Here is a 23,879-nt window from a genome sequence, read left to right as displayed (position 1 = left end):
GGAAGGCGGTCATAGGCCCCTCCCTGGGGAGGAGGGGCTACGGGCCCCTCCTGGGAATTTCCCGGGGCCAGGACATCCGCGACGGCGGATGTGGTAAGCAGTGTGGGGTGGGAGGGGGGTCTACGCTACCTTCTAGACACCTCACACGAGTCCTCGGACGACCACTAAGATGGCGTCGAGTAAATATGGGGCCCCCGTTAAGACAAGGGAAATTGGAAGTTGGCACAGAGGTACAGTCCTCTGTGCGCCCGCCCCTCACAAGTAAGGGGGGGAGTTCTGGTATTAGGGATCTGACACCGGTTACGACCTTGCCGTTGGCCCGTAATGTTAGGATGTACAATTTAATTTTGAGTATAAGCATTTGCAGGATGTTTAGAATCGGCTAGGAGAACCTTTGTATTAGAGCTGTGTTAAGGTTAGCCAATAAACATCGTAATGTGAAAATGAAATTGTACATGATATGAAACTGTTATTTTAATGTTTTAATTTTGTTTCATATTTTAATAAATACGGCCGGGAGGGTAACTCCCTCCCGCCTTCCAAAAGTCAAGAACTGTGTCCGTCTTCCCATCCTTGGGGATTGTGTTGGGAGGGGGTGACGGGTATCCCGGCCATATACCATCACCACAAAAGAGACTGCTGCAACCATGAAGACCCTCAGCTCCGGGGCCCCCTAGACCCATGCCCCCACCACACTTTCAACAAAGGTCTAACCACCATCAGTGAAGTTCTCACTCCCACCCTGGATGACTCCATCAATGCGGTCCTCTTCCCAGAAACCTGGAGGCAGGCAGCTGTCACAGCCCTGCAGAGGAAACCCTCTGAGGACCTCACCAAACTCACCAACTACGGACTAATCACCCTCCTATCATACATGGCCAAAGTCCTAGAGAAAACCATCAAGAAGTGTCTGATCAGCTACATCGTCAACCCCCAGCAGCCAGCTGTGAACTGGAGACAGGCGGATAGGCATACAGAGCCATGAATACAAACATTCCCACTTTCTCAAAGTGTTTTTGTCAAAATGGTCACAATGTCAAATTCACTAACACCACCGGAGCAGGTCCGCTAATACGAACTCATCAATATCAAACACTATACTGACATTCTTCTGCATGCAGAAAATGCAGCACAATAGCCTTTCCACAGGTCCCTAATGCCAATCCAATAGAAGAAGCAGGCCCTACCGTACCGAACACACCACTCGGTCCCATTCACTACCAGTGTATGTAGAGCACACACGCACCTGCCCTACCTCTTACCAACATCGCACCTAGTCCCCAGGGAGTACTCAGATATAGCAAGAGAAATGCAGAACCTTGTCAAGTAGCTTCTTAAATGCCAAGCCTAGTAACAGTAACCTGCATACACAGGCCCCGTCATGGCAAATCTGTGGCACATTTAAAGAACTACCTCCGTGGTTGGCACAACCAGTTCTGCAGGCCGTCGTCGAAGGTGTTGAGTTACGTGCCCTAGGTATATGTCTTACCTCTAGACAATAAACTTACAGAAAACTCAATTTAGCCAATCATATATACACTAATCACTAATCACCAGTATGTATATGACAAGCACATCATATTGACACTCAATGCAGTGTAAAATGAGATCAAAGTCTTTAGGCTAGCACATAGATCAGCGGAAAACCAGGAGGGGAAAAAGCAGAAGAACTGTTGAGGGAAAGAACACTAGAAAGGGCCATTCCCAACAGCACTTATTGGGATTGGTATGTGTGCTACATAGGTAACACAGATCTGTGCCGTATGTGCATAAACCCACTTATTAAGGAGGGCGGTTGGAACCTGGGACCTCTTGACTATCTCACTAGAGCTGAAATTGGTAACCCACAGGAAAATACATTGGTCCCTCCATTTAGTTCATTTACACCGTTCTGTGATTGGGATTAAATACCAGATCCATAGCTCTAACGTTGGCTCAAATATTGGTACCACTAAACAGCACCTTACAGCTATAACTCTTCAAGACTCACATTCACATCACACTTAAATCAAACTTTTTGCTCAGAACATATAATTCAACCTTTGGCAATTTATAAATAATGTTTATTACATTTCTTTTCCTGGCCATCTTTTAGAACTCTTGTTCCCTCCCCTACAAATTTCTTTCTTTCATATTTTGGCCGATATCTATTAATTACTTTACTCCACCCTTTGTGTTTTTCTCTCTGTATCACTCTTATTTCTCTTCTCTGGCCTCCTCTTGCTTTTTCCGCTCGCTCATCTTGTTCTCCCCTTCCTGCTGAAGTGACAACTAGAGCAGAATGGCTTCAAGAGTCTCTTGGAATCCATCCTGCAGGCTTCACTTCATAGCATAATCATCATCAACACACCGTTGATGAGAGTGCAGCAACCCCTTGCAGCATTGACATACAAGTAACCCTGGGTGCTTGTGGCACTCCCACATTTGGAAGTCGTGCTGAAGTGTCACTCAAACCTGTCTAATTCTTCCAAACTATGGGGAAGAATTAGAACTTCGCACATGACTTTGCTTAGACATCTGCTGTGTGCTGAGTAGTACCTGACCATTCTGCACAGAGCAGACCCTCTTAGATACAGTGATCCTAAAGATTCCTGTACAGAGAGGAGAGGCCAAGTGTGGCATAAGTCTTATGTCAAAGCGAAAATTAAAAGAACAGATTTTTTTCTATTCTTCCTGTGTTTTTGGGTTATTCCTTATATTTAATACAGTTTTATATCCTCAAACAACTCTGATTTTAGGCCCAAATTAGACATAGCTACCAAGGTTTCAGATTGCTATGTGTGACATTTTCATATTTTCAGGGTAATTATGAGTGACATTTCAACGAGTAGGAGTGACACTAGCTCCGTCACCACTGTGCAGTCACCTGACCGTCACTGGCGTGGCCCAAGATACTTCTATCAATCAATCAGGGAAGTTTAAACGTGCTACCCACCCGTGAGAGTCAAGGTGCTGGGGGAGGAAGGGAGCAGCTCCGGTCAGTCGAAGAGGCACGTCTTGAGGGTCTTCCTGAAGATGTGCAGGGTGGGGGCACGTCTGATGTTGATCGGCAGCTCGTTCTAGGTCTTGGCAGTAATGTAGGAGAAGGTTCTTCACCCTGTTCTTGCTCTGCGAATTCACGGGGGGGTCGGTGAGGGCGAGGTCTGCGGATCGGAGGTTCTTTTGGGTACGTGGAAGTAGATTATGTCGTTGAGATATTGGGGTCCAGTGTTGTGGAGGCATTAGTAGGTGTGGGTGAGTATCTTGAAAGTTATTCTTTTCTTGATGTGGGAGCCAGGGGAGGTTACGCAGGTGCTGTGTGTTGTGTTCGTGTCGAGGGATGCCGAGGATGAGTCTGGCTGCTGTGTTCTGTATGGTTTAGAGTTTGAGGAGCAGAGACTTGCTGATTGGGGCTTAGAGGGCGTTTCCTTGGTCCAGTCTTTCGACAAGGAGCAAGTGGAGTACTCGTTTATGCTGGATAATGTGGTCTTGTCGAGGGATGCTGAGGATGAGTCTGGCTGCGGAGTTCTGGACAGTCTGAAGTTTGTAGAGTAGAGATTTGTTGATTGCGGCATGAAGGGCGTTCCCATAGAGCAGCCTGCTGGTGATGAGTGCATGGGTGACGGTCTTCCTTGATTCGGGGGGTGGGTCCATTTGAAGGTCTTGCTGAGTATGTGGAGGATGTTGAGGCATGTGGAAGCTGCAGCTTTGGCCTATGGGTCTGCCACATGAAACATGTTTATCCACTTTAAATCTGAGTTAATAATAATAATAATAAAGGGGCTTATAAAGCGCACTGGTGACGCCATCCCGGCGTGTCCCCGCGCTGTGAAGAGAGTGACGGAGCGGCAGAAAGCAAGGCTTACTGAATGAACAAGTGAGTTTTTAGCAGCTTCCTAAATACAGTTTCAGACTTGGCCTGCCTGATTTCGTAGGGCAGAGTGTTCCATTGGTTGGCTGCCAGCACTCGGAAGGAACGGCCACCCATTCTGGCCTTTTTAATGCGGGGAACTTTTAGAAGGCCCATGCCCATGGAGCGAAGAGCTCTGCTGGGTAGATAGGGGATAGCTAAGTCCTTCAAATATTCAGGAGCTATAGAAGCGGTAATCCTGTAGCAGATTAGGAGTGCCTTAAATAGGATCCTCTTTTTAATAGGAAGCCAGTGAAGGGCAGACAGAGTGGGTTTAGATGGCGTTCTTTTGGGTAGTCTGAGAACTAACCGGGCTGCAGTATTTTGCAGCACCTGGAGCCGCCTCAGGTTTTTCTCAGTGGTCCCCAGTAGCAGGACATTCGCATAATCTATGCGGGAGGTGACTAAAGCTTGGGTCATGGTCTTTCTAGCCTCCAAGGGCAGAAGGTCCAAGGTGCGATTTAGGGTCTTCATTATTCCAAAGCACTTCCCTGTAACCTTGTTGACATGGCTGTCAAAAGACAGTTTCGGGTCCACCCATACTCCCAGATTCTTTGCCTCCCTGCCAGGGATAGGTGTTGGGCCGAGGCAAGGGGGCCACCAATCCTGAGTCCAGCTGGTATCCTTTCCCCCGATCACTAGGACCTCAGTTTTGGAGCCGTTAAGCTTCAGGCAGTGTCGGTCCATCCAGCCAGCAAGCGCCTGCATGCAGGTTTTGAAATTGGCCGCTGCTAGCGTGGGTGCCTGAGAGAGGGAAATGAGCAGTTGAGTATCATCGGCATAGGATACCAATTCTATGCCGTATGATTGGACCACCTCTGCTAATGGAGCCATATAGAGGTTGAACAGGGTGGGGCTCAGGGCAGAGCCCTGAGGCACCCCCTGTTCTAAGGCTATGCTGTCAGAAAGAAAGAAAGAAAGTTAGGGAGACTTACTACTATGGTAATACCGTTTGTGGCACTGTGTGTGACGATTTGAATTTTACTTGATTACAAGCATTTAATATTGATAAACGTTTTCCTAGCATTCTGCTGATAACTTAATCTGGAATTTTTTGGTGGTTACTAATGATAATTGTGCTTAGGGTGGTCAAAGTGTAATGTTAGTACATATCATCAGCATTTGATAGTGATAAAATATGGTAGTAGCTCAGCAGGACTTCCCTTGAGCAGAATTAGCTCTCACTACAGAAAAGGTTGGAGACCCCTGCCATAGATATAACGGACCGAAGGGAGCCGGAAGTCGACTCGAACTGGATTGCGAGATTTTACATCTCAACCCGCCAGCGGAAAAAAAACATTCTGAAGATGGCGTCGATGACCATGCGCAGTATCACCAAGAGGAGGAGTTAAAAAGCTGAAGAAAACTTCTTGGAACAAAAACAACTTATAATCATCTGAGCCCAACACTAGATAGCGGACTTATCTACAGCACACATGCCTCGAACATTAGTGTTTAAGTCAACTGCTTTATGGTGTAATATTAAATATGAAAGGCTATATATTTAACAGAGACAAATACTGTAAAATAACTTTTGGTGTCATATTTTACTAAGAAAATTATTAAATTAAATGTGGAAAGGCGTAAAAGAATATCACTTAAGTGAGCAAAATAATCTTGTGGAAATTTATTGTGACTTTACACTATATTTTTGAGATGTCATTCTTATTTACAATTGTTTTGATATCTTAAATTATTTTCATGTACTCGAAAGCTGTATTCAAAATTTTGAAAGATCTTACCGCAAAGAAAACTGTCAACACCACTATCACCTCCCCTGACCTCTGTAATAATATGGCCAACTTCTTCACCAACAAGATTATGAAAATCTACGACACCTTTCCTAAAGGCCCGCAGCCATTGGCCATTTTTGATCCTACTAGGCCCTCTCTCTCCTCCCTACCCGCGCTTGAGCGAGAGAGTTTCCAAAAAATCTGCAAAAAGATTAAATCGGGCTCTCCGGCAGATCCCCTTAAACCGGTTACCTTCTGTGAAGTCCATGAATCTATCACTGAGCACATCCGAGATATCATCAACCGGTCCCTCTCGACCGCTAAAGTTCCCTCCAAGTGGAAGCAGGCCTGGGTTTCTCCCATTCTAAAAAAACCCACTCTAGACCCCTCGCTTCCTGAGAACTTCAGACCTATCTCCCTGCTTCCCTGGCCTGCCAAAATTATCGAGGCACACGTCAATAACATTCTGACAGATTTCCTCCTCACCAATAACATCTTGGATGACTCTCAACACGGGTTTAGAGCTGGTCATAGCACCGAAACCGCCTTGCTCAGTGTTTCAGAGGACCTCCGTACCATCCTGGACACCGGAGGCACGGCAGCACTGGTCCTGTTAGACCTTAGTGCTGCCTTCGATACGGTGTCACGCGAGGTCCTCTTGACGAGATTGGAGGAAATTGGTATCACAGGGTTAGCTCTGGGATGGTTTAGAGACTTCCTTTTCAATAGGTCTTTTAGAGTCTCTACCCCTCCACACATCTCTGAGGAACATAACATTGGACAGGGAGTGCCGCAAGGCTCTTCCCTGAGCCCTACCCTGTTCAATGTATATGTCCGCCCCCTGGCAGAGGTGGCTAGAAGAAATGGACTTGCCCTGGTATCTTATGCAGACGACACCCAGTTGGTGGTGTCACTTATTGACAACAGTGGTCTGGAAGCACAACACTTTAAACAGACACTCACTGACATCACCAACTGGATGACAGCGAATTTTCTTCAATTAAACGCCGGGAAAACGGAGATTCTCCTCCTGGGCAAAAACACTTCGTCCTGGGGTGACAACTGGTGGCCAGATGCGCTAGGCCCATCCCCTACGCCTAAGGAATGTGTCAAAAACCTGGGAGTTTGGGTGGATTCTGCTCTAAAGTTCACGCACCACACAAAAAAAGTTGCCGCCACATGCTTTGGCGTCCTGCGTAACATCAGGCCCATTCTGAAGTTCTTTGACTGCCGCACTCGCCAACTAATCGTCCAGGCGACCATCCTTTCCAGACTGGACTATGCCAGCTCCCTTCTATTGGGGGCTAATCTAGCTGAAATTACTAGATTGCAAAGAGTTCAGAATGCGGCTGCCAGGGCTCTGGTTGGTCTCCCGCGCCATTCCTCGGTATCTGGAACCCTGAAGAAATTGCACTGGCTCCCGGTCGGAAAAAGGGTCCAGTTCAAAGCATTGTGCCTCGCTTTCAAAATCCTTAAAACCTCCTCCCCCCCAATGCTTCGCCCACTTCTGTCAGAGTACATCCCTAGGAGATCGCTCCGGTCAGAGGGGCAGCACCTTGCGATCATTCCCCGATTCAGACTGGCCAGAATGGGCGGCCGCTCTTTTAGCTTCCTAGCGGCCAAGTTATGGAACAGTCTTCCCGAAGCTATCCGTGGGATACAAGATCTCCTAGCCTTCAGAAAGGCTGTCAAAACACACCTCTTTCAACAATAGCTTCTTCCTTAGCGTCTCCACCTCACTGTATACTGTATTCTGTCCTTCCGCAGCGCCGGGACGCCCCTTCGCTGGGGCAGCCGTGCGCTATACAAATCACCATAGTAGTAGTAGTAGTAGTTTTGGGTGATAATTGACCTTTGTTAATAAAATGTTTTCTTTGTGTATTAATTATGGTCTTGAAGACATAGTCTTATGTAAAGCAAAGTGAAACATATGATAACTGTTTGTCTGCTTTTGGATTAAAGATATTGTTTATGATAACCCAATAAACATGTAAACAATATTGTTTTGTTGCATAAACTAGGGCGCTGGCCTAGCTCACTAGGCTTTGGCCTTCCCACCCACGGGTGCTGGGACTGAGTTCAGTGCTCTATCGCTTAAACAGAGTTAAAAGTTATTGTACCACCACACAACCCCCCTGGGCATATCTGCTGGTGTGGTATCAATGCTTTCTGGGATACCAACAGTTCTTTGAAGGGGTCAGGGACGCAGTGGTAATTCAAACCACATTTCTTTCTTTAGAATCTCACTGTAATGAGAAAAGACACTTAGGGGTCCATTAGGATGGCGGATCGCCACCGCCATGCAGGCGGTGGCGATCCACCCTACATCCTTCTCCGCCCACCACCCATTTCCCCCTGGCCATATTATTCCACAAGTCGACTGGGCGGAAATGGTTTTCATATGGTGGCGGTGTCTGTTAGACACTGCCATCCATATTACGAAACATGCAGGGATGTGCCTTTCTGTGGCGGCGCGTTGCTGCCACGGAAAGGCATGCAGTTTTTGCTATTGGGGGCCCGTTGCTGGCCCCCAGGTAGTTGGGGGGTGCACATGGGGGGTACCTATGGTACCCCCCTGTACTTGCATGCACAATGCAGAAGGTACCGTGCGGTGCCTTCCACATTGTGCATGCAAATGCACAACATGCATTTTTACCATTGCGGCGGGTGCTGCTGAAAGCACCGCCCGCCGCAATGGTAAAAATGAGTGATGCGCCCGCCAGTGTGGCGGGCGCATCCTAATCTCCCCCACGGGTCCCCCGCACATATGGTGGGCAGTCCCATTTTCCTTCAGGATGGCGGGCAGACAAAGTCCGCCCGCCATCCTAATGATGCCTTAAATAGGTTTGAAAGTGTTTATTTCTACCGCCTAGTTGCTTAGAACATGAGTAATAATAACCACATAGAAAATAATTAGTACAGCACTAATGTATGTTACTAGCAGTAAAAATAATATGAACATTTGTTACAAGAATGGAATGTTCCTAGGAGCTTAGCAACTGGAAGACTACTTCTATGTGCTACACTACAAGAGTTTGGAGTAGCTAACGTGCCTCTAGAGCAGCCAGCAGCCCGGCAAGCCTTCCTTGGCGCCCTGCGGACCTTGCTGACATTGTACCAGTGTTTTACAATTTTCTTAAAGATTGTCTGCAGCAGCGCGACTCTGAGAGACTCTGCTGCTCTGTGGGGGCCCGGCGATCCTAGCAATAGCCAGAGTAAAGCTGCAGGGGCCTAAGAAGAGGTGAAATACAACAAAGCCTCATTAACATGCAAATGGTCCTTTAAAGACCTATGAAGTGCACGGGTGCGGCTGTGTGTGTGTGTGTGTGTGTGCGCAGGGTGAGATGACAGCGGGTGACAGAGGGAGTGAGAGGGAGGGAAAGGAGGGAGACGGAGAGGGAGTGAGAGGGAGTGAGACAGAGAGGGAGTGAGAGGGAGTGAGACAGAGAGGGAGTGAGAGGGAGGGAGTGAGAGGGAGTGAGACAGAGAGGGAGTGAGAGGGAGGGAGTGAGAGGGAGGGAGACAGAGAGGGAGTGAGAGGGAGGGAGTGAGAGGGAGGGAGACAGAGAGGGAGTGAGAGGGAGACAGAGAGGGAGTGAGAGGGAGGGAGTGAGAGGGAGTGAGACAGAGAGGGAGTGAGAGGGAGGGAGTGAGAGGGAGGGAGACAGAGAGGGAGTGAGAGGGAGACAGAGAGGGAGTGAGAGGGAGACAGAGAGGGAGACAGAGAGGGAGGGAGAGGGAGGGAGAGGGAGGGAGAGGGAGGGAGAGGGAGGGAGACAGAGAGGGAGTGAGAGGGAGACAGAGAGGGAGGGAGAGGGAGGGAGAGGGAGGGAGAGGGAGGGAGAGGGAGGGAGACAGAGAGGGAGGGCATGAGAGGGAGGGAAAGGGAGTGAGACAGAGAGGGAGTGAGAGGGAGAGAGTGAGAGGGAGTGAGAGGGAGAGAGTGAGAGGGAGTGAGAGGGAGTGAGAGGGAGAGAGTGAGAGGGAGGGAGGGAAAGGGAGTGAGACGGAGAGGGAGGGAAAGGGAGTGAGAGGGAGTGAGAGGGAGTGAAAGGGAGGGAGAGGGAGTGAGAGACAGAGGGAGACAGAGACAGAGGGAGACAGAGACAGAGGGAGACAGAGACAGAGGGAGACAGAGACAGAGGGAGACAGAGACAGAGGGAGACAGAGACAGGGAGACAGAGAGAGGGAGACAGAGAAAGCGGGAGACAGAGAAAGCGGGAGACAGAGAAAGCGGGAGACAGAGAAAGCGGGAGACAGAGAAAGCGGGAGACAGAGAAAGCGGGAGACAGAGAAAGCGGGAGACAGAGAAAGCGGGAGACAGAGAAAGCGGGAGACAGAGAAAGCGGGAGACAGAGAAAGCGGGAGACAGAGAAAGCGGGAGACAGAGAAAGCGGGAGACAGAGAAAGCGGGAGACAGAGAAAGCGGGAGACAGAGAAAGCGGGAGACAGAGAAAGCGGGAGACAGAGAAAGCGGGAGACAGAGAAAGCGGGAGACAGAGAAAGCGGGAGACAGAGAAAGCGGGAGACAGAGAATGCGGGAGACAGAGAAAGCGGGAGACAGAGAAAGCGGGAGACAGAGAATGCGGGAGACAGAGAAAGCGGGAGACAGAGAAAGCGGGAGACAGAGAAAGCGGGAGACAGAGAAAGCGGGAGACAGAGAAAGCGGGAGACAGAGAAAGCGGGAGACAGAGAAAGCGGGAGACAGAGAAAGCGGGAGACAGAGAAAGCGGGAGACAGAGAAAGCGGGAGACAGAGAAAGCGGGAGACAGAGAAAGCGGGAGACAGAGAAAGCGGGAGACAGAAAGCGGGAGACAGAGAAAGCGGGAGACAGAGAAAGCGGGAGACAGAGAAAGCGGGAGACAGAGTAAGCGGGAGACAGAGGGGGAGAGAGAGAGAGAGAGAGAGAGAGAGAGGGAGGGAGTGAGACAGAGAGAGTGAGTGAGACAGTCAGAGTGAGTGAGACAGAGGGAGACAGAGAGAGAGGGAGGGAGAGAGAGCTAGAGAGAGGGAGGGAGACAGAAAGAGAGAAAGAGAGATGTGTGTATGCCGGGTCTGGTGGCTCAGTGGACAAAGGCGTCCACTGCAGGGATCTGTGATCAACCTCATGGTCAACGATTTCTTTGTTGCTTTAGCCCCACCCCCACCCCCACTGACCCCACCCCCACCGGTGCGGCCCTCGGACACAAACCAAACTGTAAATTTGGCCCCCGAGAGAAAGTTTGTGAGTACCCATGCTCTAGAGTATCTTGGGATTCGGCACACACCATACCTGTTCACATTGGAGAAGCTGTGACTACGAGACTTAAGTTGGAAAGAAAACAAATATCAGCTGGGCTTAGCTCCGCTCCGGTTCGGCACTCAGGATATGAATGGATGCTGCAGCCGTCTGGCAGGAGGTCTTGCGGTAACCTGGGGCAAAGAACTCTCTAATTCAGTGGTCAATTCATGAGGTATATATAGTGTTAACAACAGACGTTTACTCTACATTGGCGGGCTTTCCATCAACCCGAGACATAAATGGGATAAACCAGCATGATGAAAATATGTAAAACTAGAGTACCAAAATGTCAAACCAGATTACATATTTATTTTGCTCATTCACTGTCAACCTTGATAGGCAGATATCATGGAGCTGGTAGCAGACGTGTGTCGCATTGTGTGGTAGCAAAGTTATTATTTGGATGAATTGACATTTTTAAAACTGGGAAAATCTGGATTTTCTTGCCAGACTGGATCCTGCCATCATGCAATTTTAAAGCTGCTTAATAACAGAAGACGCATGCACAATTGGTTGGCAATGGAAAGTTTTGAAAGTGGAAGCCGAAACATTTGCGCATGGTTTTTGCTATCTTACATTACTTTGACTCTGACTTCTAAGCGGTGGCTGTGCTGCTGGATGCAGCGAAAGCATTTGATTCCTTTCAGTGGGACTATATGTTCACTGTTTTAACAAGGATAGACCTTCCACCGTTCTTCCTTCAATGGTTTAGGGTGCTGTATACCGCGCCCGTGGCCAGAGTGCGTGTCAATGGCTGGGTGTCTTCGGTCTTCCCGATCAGCAGAGGCACGCGGCAGGGTTGCCACCTGTCGCCAATGCTTTTCGTGTTAGACCCCTAGGTGTGCAAATTGCGCCAGTTGCATGCGTCAGCTGCTTTGCGTTTCCAGCAGCGACTCCTTGTTGTCTCATTATATGTTGACAACATGCTACTTTATGTTCACGAGCCAGCGACTTACCTGCTGGAATTACTCTACGAGTACGTTAAATTCGAGGGCTACTCTGGGTTAGGGATTAACTGGGCTAAGTCGACGGTGTTCCAGCTGACAGCTGGCACGCGTGAAGTTAAGCTGAACTTTCCTCTGACTTGGACCTGGTGAAATACTTAGGGATATGGCTGCATTGGGATCCTGACCACATAATCTCCATGAACTATGGGCGTGTTGTAACACAGATCACAGATAGGGCGGAGCAGTGTGCTCGGCTGCCGCTGTTGCTTGCTGATCGTATTGCAGTTATGAAAATGCCTACATTACCAAAATTGTTATATTTGTTTGTGAATATCCCCATTTGACTGATTATCTCTTTGTTCATGACGCTGCAATCAGCCCTACTGTGATTTGTATGCGGGGGTAAGAAGCCAAGATGTAGTTGGAATGTTCTGGTGCAGCCATTTGACTGGTCAGGATTTGAGGCATCCAATATGCGCTTATATTATCTTTGCGTGCAGGCACAGCTTGCCCATTATTGGTTCTTTCTGCAGCCTCATACGGCAATTGAGTCTGACGCGGCACTCCCAATGCCGCTAGTGGCGCAACACTCTCTGGAGGGAACGGCGTCCTGAGGACGGAGATGTCTCTGGTACAGTGCACTGCTTGGGCCTGGCGGACGCTTGCCAAGAGAGCACAGCCGAACATTTCGGCAGCTCAGGAGACTGTTGGTGTTACGTAAATGGGTGACGTACATGAACGGGGTCAGTTCCGCTCACTCCAAGATGTACAGGATGCTCGGGATTCCAGGTTGATCCTGGGATTCACCTATGTGAGTGTGGCAGGCGGTCAGAGCCGTTTACCCTAACTGTCCCACTCAACCACAAACACTGCAAGCACAGGAGGCAGTGCTGGCTGGGAAAGAAAGCAAGGGTCTGATCACTAGGCTATATGATGCGTCACAGCGGGAGATGGAGCCAGGGGACCACCCTTCATATATTAAGTGGAACACTACGCTGGATTATGAGTTACCGCTAGATCACTGGAAATTTAGCTGCGAGTTAAATGGGCGCCTGACGACGAACTATAATTTACACATCATTCATTTAACATTTTTGCACCAGTTATATTATACTGCAGTGCAATTACGCAGATTCGGCCTGCGGGACACAGCTAATTGTGTAAGGTGCAGGCAGGCTGACACTGATTCTTTACACCTGGCGTGGCAGTGCAATGGGACAGCTGCGTTCTGGGCCAAGGTTGCGAGTGTGCTTTCAGATGTTGTGATGGAGAGCCTGCGGTGTATACCGGAAGCATACCTGCTGGGTAGCATGAAGTATCTTAAGCCCTTCAACAGGCGGGTAGTCGCTCTCTCGACCCTATGGATAAGCGTGCTCTGGCGCAATGCTGACGTGCAAAATCCACGTCTACTGTGAAGAAATGGATCCGAGACTTAATATATTGTAGGGAACAACTGGAGTCCTATGCGGAAGAGCTGCCTGAGGCCTCACGACCCAAAGACTTTTGGGCTCCACTGACTGTGTACTTATTGAGCCACCCTGACGTGTAACGTGCCTCACGTATTTACATGATCTCTTCCCTCGTGTGTCTGGCCAGGACTTATTGGACTTGGAACTACCTTTTTTGTGCTATCACTCAAATGTGTTCACATGGCTTTTGGATCCGACAATTGTATGAATCAAAACTATTTCAGTGCCGAAGAGGTGGTGGGGAGGGTCAGTTATTTTTTTGAATTTTCTATGTAAAAAACTAAAATTGGCTTGTATCGACACATGTGAGGATGATATTGGTGCACCCCAGCCTTGGGGTGTTGTGTATACTTGTTGCAAGCATTTCAATAAACAAAAATATAAAATGGTTGACAGAACTGCGCTGTTAGGCCAGATCTAAAGGAACACTCCCTTGCTTTAAACTGTATGGTGTTACCAGCTTGGTTGCTGAAGTACTTGAAAGAGTTGATATGAGATAAGGAACATGAATGAGGAAAAACTGCCATATTGTACTATTCCATTCAAAATAGTTTGGAACGCTGACTGCTTGTTGAGGAGTAAAAAACATATACAGAAAAAAAAGAAGTATGTTCTGGTATTGCACATGTTTAGGAAGCCATGGCACCCCTAGAGGAAAGACCCCATGAAACAGGTTCAATCAATTCCAGATTGTTTCATGGACCATGTAACCCATCTGGAAAGAGTAGCAGAGGAGGCAGGACAATGAAGTTTCCTAAAGTAAAGATGGATTTGAGAATCAAGCTCTCAGAGAGCCGATGTTTAAACTTCCTAGTCTTTAATACATCAAGCTACACAGAGATTTGGTTGCTCCGGAAAGGCAGGATAATCCACTGCTGTTAAAAATGCTTTGTACAGCTGGAAATTGAGAACAGAATTCCAAGAGAACACTGCCTAGCCAAAACATCCGAAGGATTGTTCTCTGAAACGCAAAATTATGGTCAATTAGAATCGATAGACCCATCAGAGAGAGATCGGGATTCTCAGGCCAGGCATTTAACACAATAAAGGCTACGTTTTCACATTATAACATTTGATATTTTGGTAAAGGAGGTCTACTTATGCTAATTATTTTTTAATAGTCAAATTACTGGATGCTTCACCACAGGTTTCCTATCAATAGAGTGTGGTGTAGACGATGGTCCATCTAAGTGTGTTCACCTTTCTGTAAGACTTAGATGAAGACGCTAGCTAGATTAAGATATTTGCCACAATAGTGACAGAGCCACAGCATTTAATGGAGTGTGACTGGTCATTGTGATCCGTAACATTTTAATAACAACACCTTATGGGTTCAACTGCATTCACTCCTGGCTTCGAAGAGATATAGGCAGGATTTTATGCTGCACTTTCTCCCATACACATGTTTTACATTCGAATACTCATGATGTAATACATCTTGTTACAATGCGATTCATTCACAAAATGTTCCAAGATCCAAACATTGTTCATTTTCACCTTTCCAGAGGGGGGCCCTGTGTGTACCATGCAGGGGGGCCCCCTTTAGTTTTGTTACGCCACTGCGAGCAGCAAGCAAAACCGATATACTCAGCCCTGCCTGTTCTTACATTTATTTATTTTTTTATTTTTATCGACGTATAAAGTGCCCGAATCACCCCCAAAAGAGCTCGGTTTTAAAGGAGCTTTCTAAATAGAAGGTATTCTGGGCATTTCCAGAGATGAATAGGGAGCTGATTCCAATAATAGAGGGCCAAGTGGAAAAATGCTTTCCCACCTAAGCGGGATTTTTGGAAACGCGGGACAAGGAGCAAGGATTTGGCTCATGAGCGTAGAGATCTAGGTGGCTGATACGCTTTTCTACAAGATAGCCAGGACCTTCACCGTTTAGTGCTTTGTGCACAATGCAGCATATCTTAAATCTGACCAGCTTACGTATTGGAAGTCAGTGCAAACATTGTAATAGACAGAGAGAAGCTGTTATGGCAAGGGAGTTTGAGACCAGGCTTGTGCGATGTTTTGGACAGCCTGAAGTCCACTTAGGGAGGACTCACTTGCTGAAATCAGGAGAGCTTTACAGTAGTTCAAGCATCTTATCACCAGAGCCTAGATGAGTGTTTTTCGTACAGTTAGGAGGAGAAATGGAAATACCCTGTGTAGGAGGCTTAATATATGAAAGCATGAGCCCAAAGTGATTGTGACTTGCTCTTTCATTGTGAGTTTCTGGTCCAGACGTATGCCTAGGTTCTCGACCACAGTCTTAGGGACCGGGGTATCACCGAATTCCGGAGGCCACCATTCTAGATACCAGAGCAGAGGCGCTTCTCCGTATAGCATGATCTCAGTTTTCTCAGCATTTAGCTATAGGAAATGATTCCTCCTCCAAGTAGCGATGGCATCACATTGGCTGGACCCTACGTTTTGACACTGTTGAAACACTTACATCTTTTGAAAAGACAATTTAGTGGTGCACCTCTCCACTCTCATGAAATGAAATGAAACACAATTTATAACTCGCAACTTTGCCCAACGGGCGTCAAGGCTCCTAACCAAACATTGTCCAGAGTCAAAGAGCATGCTACTAATAGGTCTCGATGAAGAGCCGCGTTTTTAATGCTTTCTTAAAAAGGGCCAAAGAGGGTTGTGCTTTTAACTCAGAAGGGAGGTCATTCCACAGTTTTGGGGGCCATATAGGAGAAGGCCCTTCCACCCCGGATGTACCATGTTACTCCGCATACTTTTACTCCGCATACCGTTACAACGCGACTTTTACAACGCATACCATCACAACGCATAGCGCTTTGGGGTGCTGGATAGTGGTAAGTATAATTTACTATTCTAACTCCAGTCCCCGTGGACCGTAGGGAAGGCGTTGGATAGTAAATTATACTTATCCCCTATCCTAGAGCGCCCCCCAGCGCAATGCGTTGTAATGGTATGCGGAGTAAAAGTCGCGTTGTAATGGTAGTGCGGAGTAAAAGATGCGTTGTAACGGGTGTATACCTTCCACCCCATCTGACTCTGTTTGTTCGAGGGACAGATAGGAGATTCTTAGAGGCAGAACGAAGGCTTCTGCTAGGGGTGTAGGGGACAAGAAGAGAGCCAATGGCTTCTGAACCTCCACCTGCTAAAGCACTGAAGACCAGGCATAGAATTTTGAAGGTGATCCTGAGATGGATCGGGAGCCAATGCAGACTCTTCCTGGCGAAAGTAGCCGAGGAGGTGTTAGGGACGCCCAGGACAAATTTAGCAGCCGCGTTCTGGACGGTCTGAAGGCATAGAATAAGGCTCTTATTTATTTCCGTGTTCAGTGCGTTACAGTAATCCAGCCGTGATGCCACAAGGGCCACAACGGTCTGTTTACGAGCTTGGGGGGAGAGATAATGGGCTATTTTCCTAAGAATCTTAATGACTCCCCAACAGGTGGACACAGTACGGTTGACCTGCTGCGTCATGTCCAATGACGTATCAATAATCACGCCCAGATTACGGGCTGATATTACAGGCACAGGACATATTCCGAGGGAGGGGGGCCACCATTTACTGGACCATATGTCTTGATCTTTGCCGAAGATCAAGACCTCGGTTTTCTCTCCGTTCAGCTTCAGTGAATTTAGAATCATCCATTCAGAGACTGCCTGCATGCAGTTCCTGAAGCTGAGTGCGGAGGTACTCACCGAGTGGGAGAGGGACACCATGATCTGCGTGTCATCGGCGTATGACACCACCTCCATCCCGTGAGATCTTACTAACCTGGCAAGTGGGGCCACATAGATGTTAAAAAGGGTCGGACTCAAGGCCGACCCCTGTGGGACCCCACATTGCACAGGCTTGGCAGGGGAGAGGAACTCTCCTAGCTTGACCCTCTGCTCTCTTTGGCTAAGGAGAGAGGACAGGAGGCTCAGTGCTGGGCCCTCCACCCCTATCTCCTTTAGTCGAGCTGTTAAAGTCAAAGGAGATAGGGTGTCAAAAGCTGCAGTCAAGTCGAGTAGGACCAGCAAAATGGTCTGGCCTCGGTCAACCTTAGATCTAATATTGTCGACCACTACAGTGAGAGCCGACTCGGTGCTATGGTACTTTCTGAAACCGTGCTGAGATTGGTCCAAAAACCCAGAGACCTCAAGAAAGGAAGTCAAATGCTGATTAAGATGGCATTCCAGCATTTTAGCTGGGGCAGGCAGCAACGAAATTGGTCGAAAGTTTTTGAGGATTTCAGGATCCAGAGTCGACTTTTTAAGCAGCGATTAGCGATGGCAATCATGCCTTCCGAGAAAGCAGTCTGAGTATTATGGGAATTTTAGTCAAATTACAGTAAAAGCTGGGTGTCATCAGCATACGAGATTGGTGTCAAGCCCAGCTTTCCAAGTAGTCCAACTAATGGAGCAACATAAATGCTGACCAGAGTAAGACTATGGCAGGATCCCTCCTTTGGTCGATTCCATGGTCTGTGATTGGAAATGGCCAAGATTGATGGTCCGAGTCTGATGAGTGAGAAAGCACAAAATCCACTGAAGGGCTTGTCCTTGGATTCCAATTTCTCTGAGTCTGAGTAGGATGTGATGAGAAACAGTGTCGAAAACCGCTGACAAATCCAGCAGCACTAGTAGTACTGCTTGTCCATTGTCAGGGGAGTGTCTTATATTGTCAGTGACAGCAATCAGTTTTGACTCAATACTGTGCAGTGGCCTAAACCAGACTGGGAGGAGTCATGGCATCCAGTAGATTCGACATAGAAAGAGATGTTTATGAATATGCTTTTCCAATAACTTACTCAGAAGGGGTAGAAGAGAAAATCAGACGATAGTTGGACGGATCCTCCATTGGAACATTAGCTTACTTTCGGATGGGAATTATTTGTGCAGCCTTCCATTCAAGTGGTAATTGGCCCTCTCTTAGTGAAAGATTAAGGATTGAGCAGGTAGATGGGGACAACGGTTTAAAGAGTAACGAGGAAATGTTGGCTGGAATAATATCCAAAGGGGAACCTGATTTAACTGTGTACAGCCATGTCCCAACTGTATCAACTGTGAGAGGGGTAAAGCTTTCCAGTGAATGCACATTGGTCAAGGATGGAAGATGGTGGAATGCATTGTCATTCAGAGGGTTCCTGTCTTTAGTGATTTTATCATAAATGAACTTGATTTTCTCTATGTAATGATTAGCTATAATATCGCAGAGTTCTTGAAATGAAGCAGCTTCATTGTTTCAGGCCTTCGGGTTCGTAAAGAATTTAAGGATTTGGTATAAATCTTTAGGGGTGTTCCTTGCCTGGTTAAAGTGCAACGCAATATGGGCTCTGTGTGCGTTCTTTAAGTTCTTATTATATTGAGCCAGAGAGGTCTTATACCTTTCTTTATCAATTAAATCATGGGTGTGACGCCAACATCTTTCCAAGTTCTTACAAAGAAAGGTTTCCTTCCGTAAAGGGTGTTGCCGCAGGAACTGTCGCATTGCACCGCATCGAGGAAAGTGCCTCGCACCCCAGGAGAAGCGCGCCGCTGTCCAAGCTGCTGCCATCGCATTTCTGAACAAGGATGTAACCGCTGCAGCCCACGCATCGAACCGAGAACTTCTCGCATCCCCGGAGAAGCAGGCCGCATCTGGAAGATCTTCACGTCTTTATTTCTTTGCACCGGAACTTTGCCACATTTCCATTGCTGCAACATTGCTTGTTGTGGAAGCGCAACGCATCGGAAGGTACATTGACGCAAAGTGTTGCATCTTAAGAACTGAACTAAGCTAAAACTACCATCCTAAAGTAACAGTATTGTGTATTTTTGTCGTTTATGGTCTTGTGGTAAATCTATATAAAGTATACTTATTTTTTATATAAAACCTTGTGTGGTGTCCATCTGTCTTCCGGTCCGGATATTGCCAACGCCCTTCCCCCTAATTATTTTATGATCAGGAAAGACCGGGGAACCGGTAAGGGAGGCGGGGTTGCATTGGTGATTGATAAACGTTTTGAGTGCTCTATTGTCCCGACGGATGACATTCATGGAGCAGAGGCGCTAGGCTTCTGCTTGAATATTTCACCTTACCAATCCTGTGCTGGGCTGTTGGTTTATAGACCACCAGGCCCAATTGGTTCTTTTCATGAGGAGCTTTATACAGTGATGTCTTCCTTGTGTGTGAAGTTTAAACACTGCCTACTTTTAGGCGATTTTAACATCCATATGGATTTGGCTGATGCGGCTGATACCATCAAGCTCCTAGATAGCACCAAGCCATTGGGCCTGTTGCCCTATCTTGCGTCCCCCACTCACAATAAAGGCCACACATTGGATCAAATATTTTCTACTATTCAGATTGTAGTAGCTGCACCTAAACCAGTGTTGTGGTCCGACCACATGCTGGTGAATTTTGATATTCTGTATAAATCCAGGTCCACCACCAGGGGTCCTGGTGATCAATCCCAGGTCCCACGTGCTTTCCACAGGGTGTCATCGAATTCGATAGCACAGTACCTGACGGTACACCCTTGTTTGTTCACTGGCGATCTAGAGGAAGATCTAGAGCTCTTTCAAACGTGGCTAGCGCAGTGTCTTAATAAGCTAGTACCTCCCCAGTCGGTTCATAAAAACTCCACTCGTGCCTCGGCACCCTGGTTCACGCCGGCGCTTAACACCAGCCGCAGGCATTGTAAGAAGGCCGAAAGAGCATGGCGATTGAACTACGAGGAACCACTGAAGGAAGCCTATAGATTGTGCGTTAAGGCTTATCATAAAGAAATCTATTTGGAAAAGAAATCCTACTTTGCTAGGAGGATTGATGAGGCTACTAACACCAGCAAGGAAATCGTTATAATTTTGAAGGAATTCACATCGCCTGCCTCCATTACACCTAAGTGTTCTTTCTCAGAACCGTGGGTCACTCAATTGGCGTTTTTTTTGCCAACAAAATCCAGAGCATTTAGGCGTCTTTTTCGCCTGTCGTACCTGTGGGAGCCTCCAATCCCGTGCCCCTGTCGCTTCTGCCCGCCTCTGGGCGGACTTCACTGTCTAACTTTCCGCCTCTCTGGCCTAAAGTTTCATTGGATTTCTTATCCAAAATGAAATCGGGTTCCCCGCTGGACCCCTGTTCCGCTAAGTTTTTAGCCAAAATCGCACATGTCATCAACCCCATCATTAATCCGATTTTAAATCACTCCCTTGAATTGGGTGTGGTGCCGCAGGCCTGGAAACAGGCGCTGGTTTTGCCCCTCTTGAAAAAGCAGACCCTTGACTCTAGTATTCATGCTAACTATCGGCCTATCTCCTTGCTCCCGGTCCCCGCGATGGTCGTGGAAAAGCACGTGCAGTCCGTTCTCTCGGATTTTGTGGAGACACACGGTGTCCTCCTTTACACCCAGTCCGGGTTTCGGGCGAATATGAGTACCGAAACGGCACTGCTGGAGGTGTCGGAGGCCATCAAAGAGGTCCAAGATGGCGGAGGAAAAGCATTGCTGGTGTTGTTAGATCTCTCTGCGGCATTTGACACTGTCCCCCACAACCGCCTCTTTGTAAGACTCTCGGAGATCGGGGTAGAGGGGACGGTGTTCAGATGGTTTGAGTCTTTTCTTTCTGACCGCCAATGGGCCCCTCCGTATTCAGCCGTAGTGCCACCATTGTAGTTGGGAGTTCCCCAGGGGTCTATTTTGAGCCCCACTCTCTTTAACATCTATATGTCCCCCTCTGGCGGCGCTGGCTGAGTCTTATGCTCAGCTCCAGACCACCACCTCCTCCCAGGCCTTCAAAACTGACGTCAAAGTTCTCCTCCTTCAAAGACACTTCCAAACTTAATTCACGCCCTCTCTATTATCGGAAGGAAGACCTTCCATTGTAGAAAATTCTATTCTCTATCACTTTGGAAGTGCCTTCCCAGTGTGTTCTTGTGGTTTGAGAGTCTGCCATTTATTGCAGTATTATCCTTCTACCTGTGTTTGGTACTCTTTTGTAACATGCACACGTCACTTTTCTCTTGTAACACACTGTTTGCTACCTCTTACATTTCGTTTGCTTTCGATACTTGCATAAGTGCCACCATTGCCTGCGCAACGTTTGTTCTTGTGTTTGAGTGTCCTCCATTTATTGAAGTATTATACCTCTACTTGTACTTTGTACGCTTTTGTAAACTGCACACTTGTCACTTTTCCTCCTGTAATGCACCGTTTGCTACCTCTTGTATTTTGTTTCCTCACAATTGTCACTTTTGCTTCGTGTAACTTAACGTTGGCTTTTGTAATTTGTTCACTTGTAATGTTCTCCTCATGTATCAGTTCTGCTCCTATTGTGAAGCGCTCTGACACCTTCGGGTAAACTCCGCGCTATACGGATAAAATAAATAAATGTACACATTCAGGCACACACACACTCATGCACACACACATGCACACACACACATTCGTGCACACATTCATGCACACACACATTCAGGCACACACACTCATGCACACACACACATGCACACACACACATTCGTGCACACATTCATGCACACACACATTCATGCACACACACATGCACACACACACATTCATGCACACACACATTCAGGCACACACACTCATGCACACACACACATACACATTCATGCACACACACATTCATGCACACACACATGCACACACACACATTCGTGCACACATTCATGCACACACACATTCATGCACACACACATTCATGCACACACCTCCCTCCTTTCACGCACCTTTGATCGTGCTGGGGGTCGGTTCACTCGAGGCGAGAGGAGGGGCCGGGACCGGCTCAAGCTGAAGGACCCGTGGCCCCCCGAGGCCTCGCCGCCTCCATCCAAGGGCCCCGTCGGGGGTCTGTGGTCGCAGCAGATGGAGCTGAAAGGGTGGAAGAGGGGGCAGAGCTGCCAGACAAAGGTCAAACCGCTGTGGGGGCGGGGCGGGCACGAGGAAGCAACCTGACCCAGGATTGGGTCACAGGGACTCCAGGGAGGGCAGCGGGTCAGAGGTCACGGCTGCTCCTGCTGGACCCTCATTGGAGGAAGCTCCCGCCGCCAGGATACCCGGCCCTGCGGGTGATACTTGTGGGCAGACACCCAAGGTCAGCACAGGACGGTGGCAAGGCAACCATGGGTAGGGGCCGGAAGTGATGTCACCATCCGGTGCGGGTGCTGTGTCTGGCACCGCTGACCCGGAAGAGGAAGCTCTTCCTCTTTCATGCACTGTGCTGATTAGATTTCATCCCGTGAGCGCCCTCTGGTGGCCACTAACAGAACCTCCTTTCCTGTCTCCAGGAGTGAATCCATTTCACACAAGAAACATTTTGTGGCAGGAAAGACCTGCGTTTTTAGATGTCTCAGAAATGAATGTTTTTAAGACACACACAGTCCAAGTATACAGGGTCTCATTCTTGGTTGCTGCTGTAGAAAAGTATTTACAGCTTCACTGTACATGAGCATCCAGGGCTTTAAGTGGGATGAAAAAACTGGGGGGTCTCTCAAAGGGGCGTGGCCAGTGTAATTAGGGGCGTGGCTTTAAATCACTTACGCAAAAAATCTGTGCTTAGCATAGTGTGCTGCCCGACTTGTATTTTGCTGTTTCTGTCATTGCATCCAGATATTTGATACAAGTAACATCATACCTACCATAAGTAAGTAATATTGGTTTTGTCAATGGTTATTACTTGCAGAAGATAAATAAGCTGCAACTATAACTTGTATATAATATTGACAAAGCTTCAAATTAAATCCCTGGTGATCCTACCACAATGTTGCTGCTCCCGAGTTTCAGAAAGAGAAGGGAAATCCAGAAAGAAAATGACTCTTAAAGGATTTCCCTTCCCCCACAACGCTCCCCTGGCATGAGGTCATGCTGTAACTTCTCTACTACTGAGAAGTGAGCAGTGTATATCCTTGTGCCTGGTGCTGTCTCGAAACGGGTCTCTATCAGGCTTTGTTTTGAGCCCTGGCACTTTTTTGTGGACTACAGTGACCGCAAACAGCGGTCTTTGCAGTCCTGGAAACAAAACGGGCTGCCTGTTTCAGGGCTCAAAACAGAGCCCGATAGAGACCCGTTTCGAGGCCCCCTGAAAAAAACTGCCGGTGCTCAGACCCCTTGAGACCCGGCCCACTTAAAGCCCTGTGAGCATCTTCAAAACACTGATGCAGAGGACTAAAGAGTATTTACAGGAAGCTGTCAACTGTGAGCGAGACTTTGTATTTCATTAAATATGTGAGAATATGTGTTAGTGGTGCAATTGAACGGGCAGCTTATTCATTTTTTCATTTTTTTTAAACACTTTATAGGGTTTTTCAAATGCACAGCAGGGTATATAGCAACGTAAATGGAGAGAAATACTATGAAGTTGTATTCATCAGATCAAATTCAGTTTGGCATAAGGCATGCTTTAATGCGGAAATGAAAAGAAAAGCCTGTTGGATTCATTACGGCAGTGCCAACACGTAAGTGTATTGTTTTAGTGGTGTTTGCTGGCTCTGCCTATAGCCCCGTACACATGTTTCATTGAGGACTAGACATGTGGCAGACTGTATTCTACCACACACAGCACATTTGAACATCTCATAATTCCATTCCACACAATTCAACTATAA

At 47.7% G+C, this 23,879-nt stretch overlaps 1 pseudogene across 1 annotated transcript in view; it reads right to left on the bottom strand.

Moving 5' to 3' along the window:
- The window catches only part of LOC147736883 (uncharacterized), a 74,712-nt pseudogene extending 52,274 nt beyond the window's left edge, over positions 1-22,438 (bottom strand). Inside the window, exons 1-2 of the transcript XR_015307587.1 lie at positions 22,005-22,438; positions 10,895-11,034 (exon numbers count right to left, since the gene is read on the bottom strand). The product of XR_015307587.1 is annotated as an uncharacterized LOC147736883 (transcript). The remainder of the gene's footprint in view (positions 1-10,894; positions 11,035-22,004) is intronic.
- Between the last annotated feature and the right edge of the window lie 1,441 nt (positions 22,439-23,879).

The sequence above is a fragment of the Lissotriton vulgaris genome, chromosome 1_2 (genome assembly GCF_964263255.1).
Source record: "Lissotriton vulgaris chromosome 1_2, aLisVul1.2, whole genome shotgun sequence".
NCBI classification, from domain to species: domain Eukaryota; kingdom Metazoa; phylum Chordata; class Amphibia; order Caudata; family Salamandridae; genus Lissotriton; species Lissotriton vulgaris.
This window is presented reverse-complemented; position numbering and strand designations above follow the sequence as displayed.